Here is a 7,195-nt window from a genome sequence, read left to right on the forward strand (position 1 = left end):
TTCCGGCGCGGACACCTTCAATAACCGCCGCTCTTCGATTATATTCCGGCGTCTTCCTGAACGACTCGGCCATTTTAAGGTTATTAATGTCTTATCGACGTCTTTAACCTATCTTTAGGTCATATGGCACCTACTGCTGCATTCTAATATGATGGGAATGTCAAATTCAAATTTGTCCGGATTTAAGTGGCGGACCCTGTATATAGTAACTACAAATGATTTTATTATATTATGTATATTCTCTTTATCTGGTTGTGCGGCCACAGACTTATCAAATTCTTCACTTACAAGTGATGATCTTTTTTTTCTGCAAATATGTATACAAGCATATTATAGGGTGTCCCAAAATTGGTGTAACATCTCTCGTAAGCAAGTAGAAGAAGTAAAACTGAGTCGAAAAGTCCTATACCATTTTGCTAGATTCGCAATAGTTACCGAGATTTTAATTAACAAAGATCCGCGAATAAGCATGCATTGCACAGTGGTTCAAAGTCGCGAAAACGTGGCCAAAACTCCAAAAATGAAGTTTCTATTAAGGGAATTTTAACTATTGGGTTGGCAACAGTAAGAACAGGTCTATTGAATCTTACAGGAAAGAAGGGTCGTCCCTTTATACCTGACCTTGTAGCACAGTCGAAAGTTAGCGTTTGTGCGAGCTACAGACAGCGTGTACTATCAAGAAAAATCAACACACTTTTAAAAAAAACATACCTTCAAAAATAAAAAACATATTTTAATTCTGCAAAATAGAGGCTGTTCCTGGATGTAAGTAGAATAATTATTATCCTTAACATGATCAAGTTTATTTACTTTTGTACTGTATTATTTAAATATTGTATAAGACGAAACTGAGGTAAAGATCTGTGTTAAACATTTAAAAATGTAAAGGGAAAGTTATTTTCACTTATTTCCACTATAAAACCAAAACAAGATTATAGTTTAGACCATTATTTTGCAAAATTCACAAAAATTAGCTGCGGTTTTTTGCGGTTTTGTTTGTGCCGACAGGCAATAGCATGTCTGTTACCGCAACAGTGATTCGACATCATCGTGACATCGTGATTCAAGCATGAAAACATACTTCAATTCAAATAAAAATCGGTATCTAAAGGTTTTTGGAGTAATTGATAACAAATCTGAAATCAAAAATACAAACAAAATGGCGATTCCAATATGGCGGACCAATGTTTGAAAAAATAGTTAATTTCACGTAAAAATTAATATTTGAGAGTTTTAAAAATAAAAAACTTGTTTATACGTAAGTAATGAAAGTAATGAAAAACATTACTTTGTTACGTCCTATGGTTACGGTCGGGCATTAGTGGTAGTACGCAACAGACGCACTGACACATTCAAGCGAACGTGAAGTGTATCCCGGCACACTGACACAAAGAAAGAAGTCAAGAATGCGCGGGTCGAGCGAGACAGTTCGGCAACGCAGACAGGCCAACGGGGTTACCCGATTTTTCTCTGTCTAACGTATTCTCACTCGTCGGTTCCTTTTTAGGTCTACGACGCAAGTCTCAATTACCAAGGACGGAACCACGCGATTTAACGAGGAATGAACGGGTTGTTAATTGAGTGTGGTTTACTAATAGTAGTTTGTTTAGTTAGACGAGGTCCATAAGGGTTTGTAAGATATTTTGTTTAGTACAGGCTTGGCTCGAGTATCCGACTCGACAGAATGAAATAAATGATCAGTCTTTAGTAGCAAATACGAAGTAGCTTTTATTTAATGCAAGGAACTAATTCTTGACTTTTACATCAACTGATTTTAACAAAGAGATCTTCGGTACGGGTTAAATAATCCGTCACGACAAACTTGACGATGACTCGCGGCGACCACACAGCTCGCCTTCTCCAACACGAGTGTCTTGCCCACTTTTTCCGGCAAAAACCATCGACACCGAAGCTTCTCGATTCGTCTTGTTTTCGTCGAGACATGTGATTTTCATTCTTTGGTCGCATGTGTTCGTTCGTTACAAATCTAGTAACTTCACAGGCGTACCAACCCCTTAGATATAATGATGGCGCAGTCGCGCCAGAAATCGCTTACAGCTCGGCCATCCTGAATTTGAACTTCGACCCGAAGGTCCTTTCTAGCACAGTTTACGACAAAGTTTTGTTCATCGTATATTTTTCTATTTACAGTAGTGAACACAAGCTTAGGACTAAGGTGAGTATCATTTCTTCTAACTTAACTATATTTATCTACATGAGCGTTCGCTATTTTCCTTCTCTCTTTTCTTCTCTCTCTTTTTTTTCTTTAGTAGGTTTACAGTAACTTATAAAGTATAAAATACACAAAATATTATTAAGCAACTTACTTGAAATATATCAACCGCATAATTCTACATGAACAACTGCATACTTATACAAGAGATATAAAATAAACATTTCAACTTCATAATTATATTTCTTAATCAATAGGAGGGACGGGCTTGATCCAGAGTTTCAATTTATCTGAGGACAGTATGGTATTATACGGACGTGACAAAATGTCAAATCCGGGTACATCTTGAACTGCATATCGGTTGTTTCCGAGAGACTTTGATACGAAATAAGGTCCTTTATACTTTGCCTTCAATTTAGCATTTTCACCGGGCTTAGTTCGCATATTCCTTACCATCACATAATCTCCCTCATTATATACTGATGGTTTCTTAGCATGTTTATCCCTATACAATTTATTATAATTCTGGATCAAATCGCGCGCCCTATCTCGCTCGCTTTCCAAGGTTCAATCGTCGCAAAGTCTTTGGTGAATTGTGCCAACGCAAAATCCACATGATTCCGCTGTTCAAACCCGAACATCAGTTTTGATGGAGTGGATTTTACAACCGCATGTATTGTTGAGAATATATTGCATGCTGCCTAGGGCCTCTTTTCAATCATCTGGCACTTTCAATAATTTGGTTAAGGAACTTTTCATAAATCGGTTCACCCTCTCGACTGTGCCATTGGCCCATGGAGAGGCCACCGCGATTTTACGATGCACAATTTTTTGTCTTTCCAAAAATTCTGTAAACTCTTTTGAAGAGAAAGCCGTTCCTCTATCCAAAACGATAATGTTTGGACTACCGAAAGTAGTGAAAATCTCTGACAAACAATTGATAACCTTGGTCGACGAAGTTGTTTTGACCAGGTATAACCACGTATATCTTATGAAAGCATCGACAACGACCAAAACATGTGTATGATTATCACGTGTGGTCTGTAACGACCCGAAATGATCAATGTGTAACGTCTCAAGAGGAACTTTTGGAACAGAATAAAGAACGGAACGCGCGGAAACACAGAAATCTAGTAAAGTCTAGTTACTTTTTACTTCCGCGCTTCATGTACTGGCACCCTTAGGGCAATGTCCCATTGAGCGGAAATCTATAGCGGAACGGAATGTGCGGAACCAGCTTGACCAATCGTAACCACAGAAAAAGCGAAGGAAAAAAAACGGAATGGCTATGATTGGTCGAGCTGGTTCCGCACATTCCGTTCCGCTATATATTTCCGCTCAATGGGACATTGCCCTTACGCGCGTAAGACAGCCCGATGCATACTTATTCACGGATCTTTGTTAATTAAAATCTCGGTAACTATTGCAAATCTAGCAAAATGGTATAGGACTTTTTGACTCAGTTTTATTCCTTCTACCTGCCTACGAGAGATATTACACCAATTCTGGGACACCCTGTATACATATGATTTGTGGTTATGCGTATATGCGTACGTATATTTTGTACTTACGGTTGTCATCTGAGCTGCGTTCGAGAACATCACTCGTGTCACACGACGAGTGTCATTCTATCTATGTTTCATATCGAATGAGTGATAAATATAAAATAACGCTCGAGTGCTGTTCTCGAACGCAGCCCTGTTTGTTCTCTTAAATTATGTTTGCAATTGCTTTCGTAGCGCTCTCTCTCTCTCTCTCTCTCTTTCTTTCTCTCTCTCTCTCTCTCTCTCTCTCACTTGCTTGCTCTGTTTCTCTCGCTCTCGCTCACCGTCTCACATACACGTTTTGCTTCTGTTCCTTATTTTTTTGTTTTAAACGTGCTTGTACATACCGTTATCTGCCATCGAGCGAGCAAGTGAGTGAGAAAGAGAAAGATATTAAATATCACTTTGTTACGTCCTGGCCCCTGGAAACGGTCGGGCATGGACGGAGCGTAACACTAGTCGAATTTTCCTTATCTCTCGACACACACACTTGGAGATACGGTCGTGTGTGCGTGCGAGAGTCGAGCGATCTTTCGGGTCCGGCGGACGGGTCAACGGTCGTGTGCCGCTTTTACTCCGTCGCTCTTTGGACTTCGCTCGTGTGTCTCTTTTTAAGGCCTGAGACGCAAATCTCAATGGCCTGGGACGAGACTGTGCGATCTGTTTAAAGGTGCGGGATGGTGGGCATGAGGTCGATTAATAAAGTTTAGACATTGTCTATGCTCAAATGTATATATTTGTTTTTCATATGTGTGTTTGTGATTTTATTTACAATGATATTGTTTTAGTGTGGCTGATTTATACATTTTTTATTTGTTAGCATTGCGAACTCAGTCCAGTTCGACTTCTATAATTTCGGTTATCTTGCAGGACGTAGGAGGGAAAAGTTTATAGAAATCTTTTACAGGGACTAACCTGTGTTCCGAGAGGAGGGGGAATTTGACGGTGAGGAGGGCATTCGGAGGGTAGGTTGAGATTATTCGGTGGATTTTGGGGGGATCGAGGTTTTCGGAATCGACTACGTACGCGGTGGAGGTGGGGGTGGTGATTTTATACGCAGAAGCGAGTGCTAGGTAATGGAGAGGACGGGGGAAAGTGCGTGGACGAGAGGGGTCAGCGGGGCACTCGCCTAAATACTCTAGCTCAGGCGAGCATGGTGGCGAAGGGCGGAGTGAAGAAGAGCGCGGGGGAGACGACTGAGTTCGCGAACTTGGTAGTGTGTCTGTGTTGTCACTATAACTATTATTATGATTTTCGCTACTTCCTAGCGGGGTGGCTGGTTCGGTGAGGGGAGTCTCGGCTGGTGTTCGTAGTAGTGCCTCAGCCTGTTTTCGGGCCCGTTTTGCGGCTCTTTGTCGATAGCTCTTAAGTGCGCTTCGCGACGTCCACCGTTTCTTGGGAGCGGGCGAGTCCACTTAAAATTCGCGATCGTGAGTTTCAAGTGGCACGGGTTTCAGAGATCGGTTGCTGCCGAAGTCTATTCACTACTTCCTTTCCGCGATTTTATATTCGCGGGCGCGAGAGCGCGCTGAGAGTTGCTTGACGATCCTTGCGAATCGTTTGCATCTCGTATCAGCGTTAGCTCGTTTCTAAAAATGCGAGAGCGCGCTGAGAGTTGCTTGACGATCCTTGCGAATCGTTTGCATCCCGTATCAGCGTTAGCTCGTTTACAACAAGGGGAGCAACCCCGTTCTCGTAGATATCTTGGGTTTGTCAACTCTGATCGGCGTGAGGCACAAATATTTGCGACTTAATTCTAGCACTTACTACTTATTGTTGGTTTGTACCGGGCGGCAGCAACGTTGAAGCAACAGAGGGGCGGCGGCAGCGGTGTCGAGTGAGCTCCAACAGGATCCACAACACAATTGTTTTTTTGTCACTACTTTTGCTCGCGTATCGACAAGACCGCACTTCGGAAAACTTCGTTTATTTCTGATTACTAAGAGCCCTGCGGGGCTCTTTTTATACCCGTGAATCGGGAAATTCGGGATCGCCCGATTTCTCGTTATCCGTCGGATTTCCCTTGATTTCTTATCCCCGGGATGTATGTTACTGTTTACGATTAAAAACGAAAAAGAAAAAAACAGAAATTTTCCAAACTCTGTGATTCTTAATTCTATCAAGAATTGATATCCGGTCTCGCGCCAGTATCGCGCGGCTGCGTTCCCGTGATATCATATCTTGTTGTCACGTCGCGAGGAGGAAGTGGAGTCCACGGGACGTAACAACTTTATTTTGTCTACTTTATTATTTATTTGTAATCTTAAACTATGTCAAATCATACATATAGATTTCGATTTGTGTGAAATGTCAAAACTTCATGTGGAATGTTTCAAAATAAAAAATATTTAATGTAAAAAAACTTGTCGCGGCCGCACTTCGTCTTTAGTTTTTGTGCAGTTATGTTAAGTAAATTATACCAAATTTTTTGTTTTCATGTACACATAGACTTAATCGTCAATGTAAAAAAAATGAAAGATTTATTTTATAAATACTTTCCGAGAAATAGCATTGTTCTGTCTAAACTAGACGAGGAAAAGTGAAAATCTTATCAAAAGTTTGCATTTGCTTAATGTAAGAATTATTTCACTTTTAGTGCAATGCTGACTGGTTTGGTTTTGTATATGATATAAACCGCGTAGGTAAAACACGTCTGCTGTAGTTTTCAATGCAGCCACGCCAAGTTGTTTCGCCTTAATTATTTATGTTTCGACTTTTCACAAAAGGCAAACTCTAACTATTGATACAATGATTTTATACTGTTTAGTTTTTATATAATGATTTTTATTAATATATATTAATATATATTATTTTATATACTGTTTTTAATTAAAATGTACACAAGTGTACTTGGTGCTACTTTTTCATATCACTTTTTTTGTAACGTAGGTTTTGTAGAAATAGTAAAAGTTTACTTGGTACTACTTTTTGATATCAGTTCTTGTGTAAAATAGGTTTTTGGAGACAGAACTCGTTATAAGGATTTTAGAAAACAAATTTTGTAGTATGTAATTTTATAAAACATGTTTTATAAAAAAAGAATTCTTTATTGTAAACTAACCTACATTTTTCTTGCATACTAAAAAGTTTAAATACAATAGGTATTGTGCGTGTACTTGACGCCTGTTGTTACCTTTTTTTGAAAAGATAAGTTTTTTGAGATATCACACATTTTATAGTATAAAGCACATAATACTTTGTATTTAAGAATGAGTTTTAATCACAACAAACAAATAAATAATAAAGTAGACAAAATAAAGTCATATTTAATATCTTTCTCTCTCTCACTTACTTGCTCACTCGATGGCAGATAACGGTATGTACAAGCACGTTTAAAACAAAAAAAATAAGGAACAGAAACAAAACGTGTATGTGAGACGGTGAGCGAGAGCGAGAGAAACAGAGCAAGCAAGTGAGAGAGAGAGAGAGAGAGAGAGAGAGAGAGAGAGAGAGAGAGAGAGAGAGAGATTTGATTGAT

Source organism: Pseudomyrmex gracilis, unplaced genomic scaffold (genome assembly GCF_002006095.1).
Source record: "Pseudomyrmex gracilis isolate BER0280 unplaced genomic scaffold, ASM200609v1 scaffold_887, whole genome shotgun sequence".
Lineage (NCBI taxonomy): Eukaryota > Metazoa > Arthropoda > Insecta > Hymenoptera > Formicidae > Pseudomyrmex > Pseudomyrmex gracilis.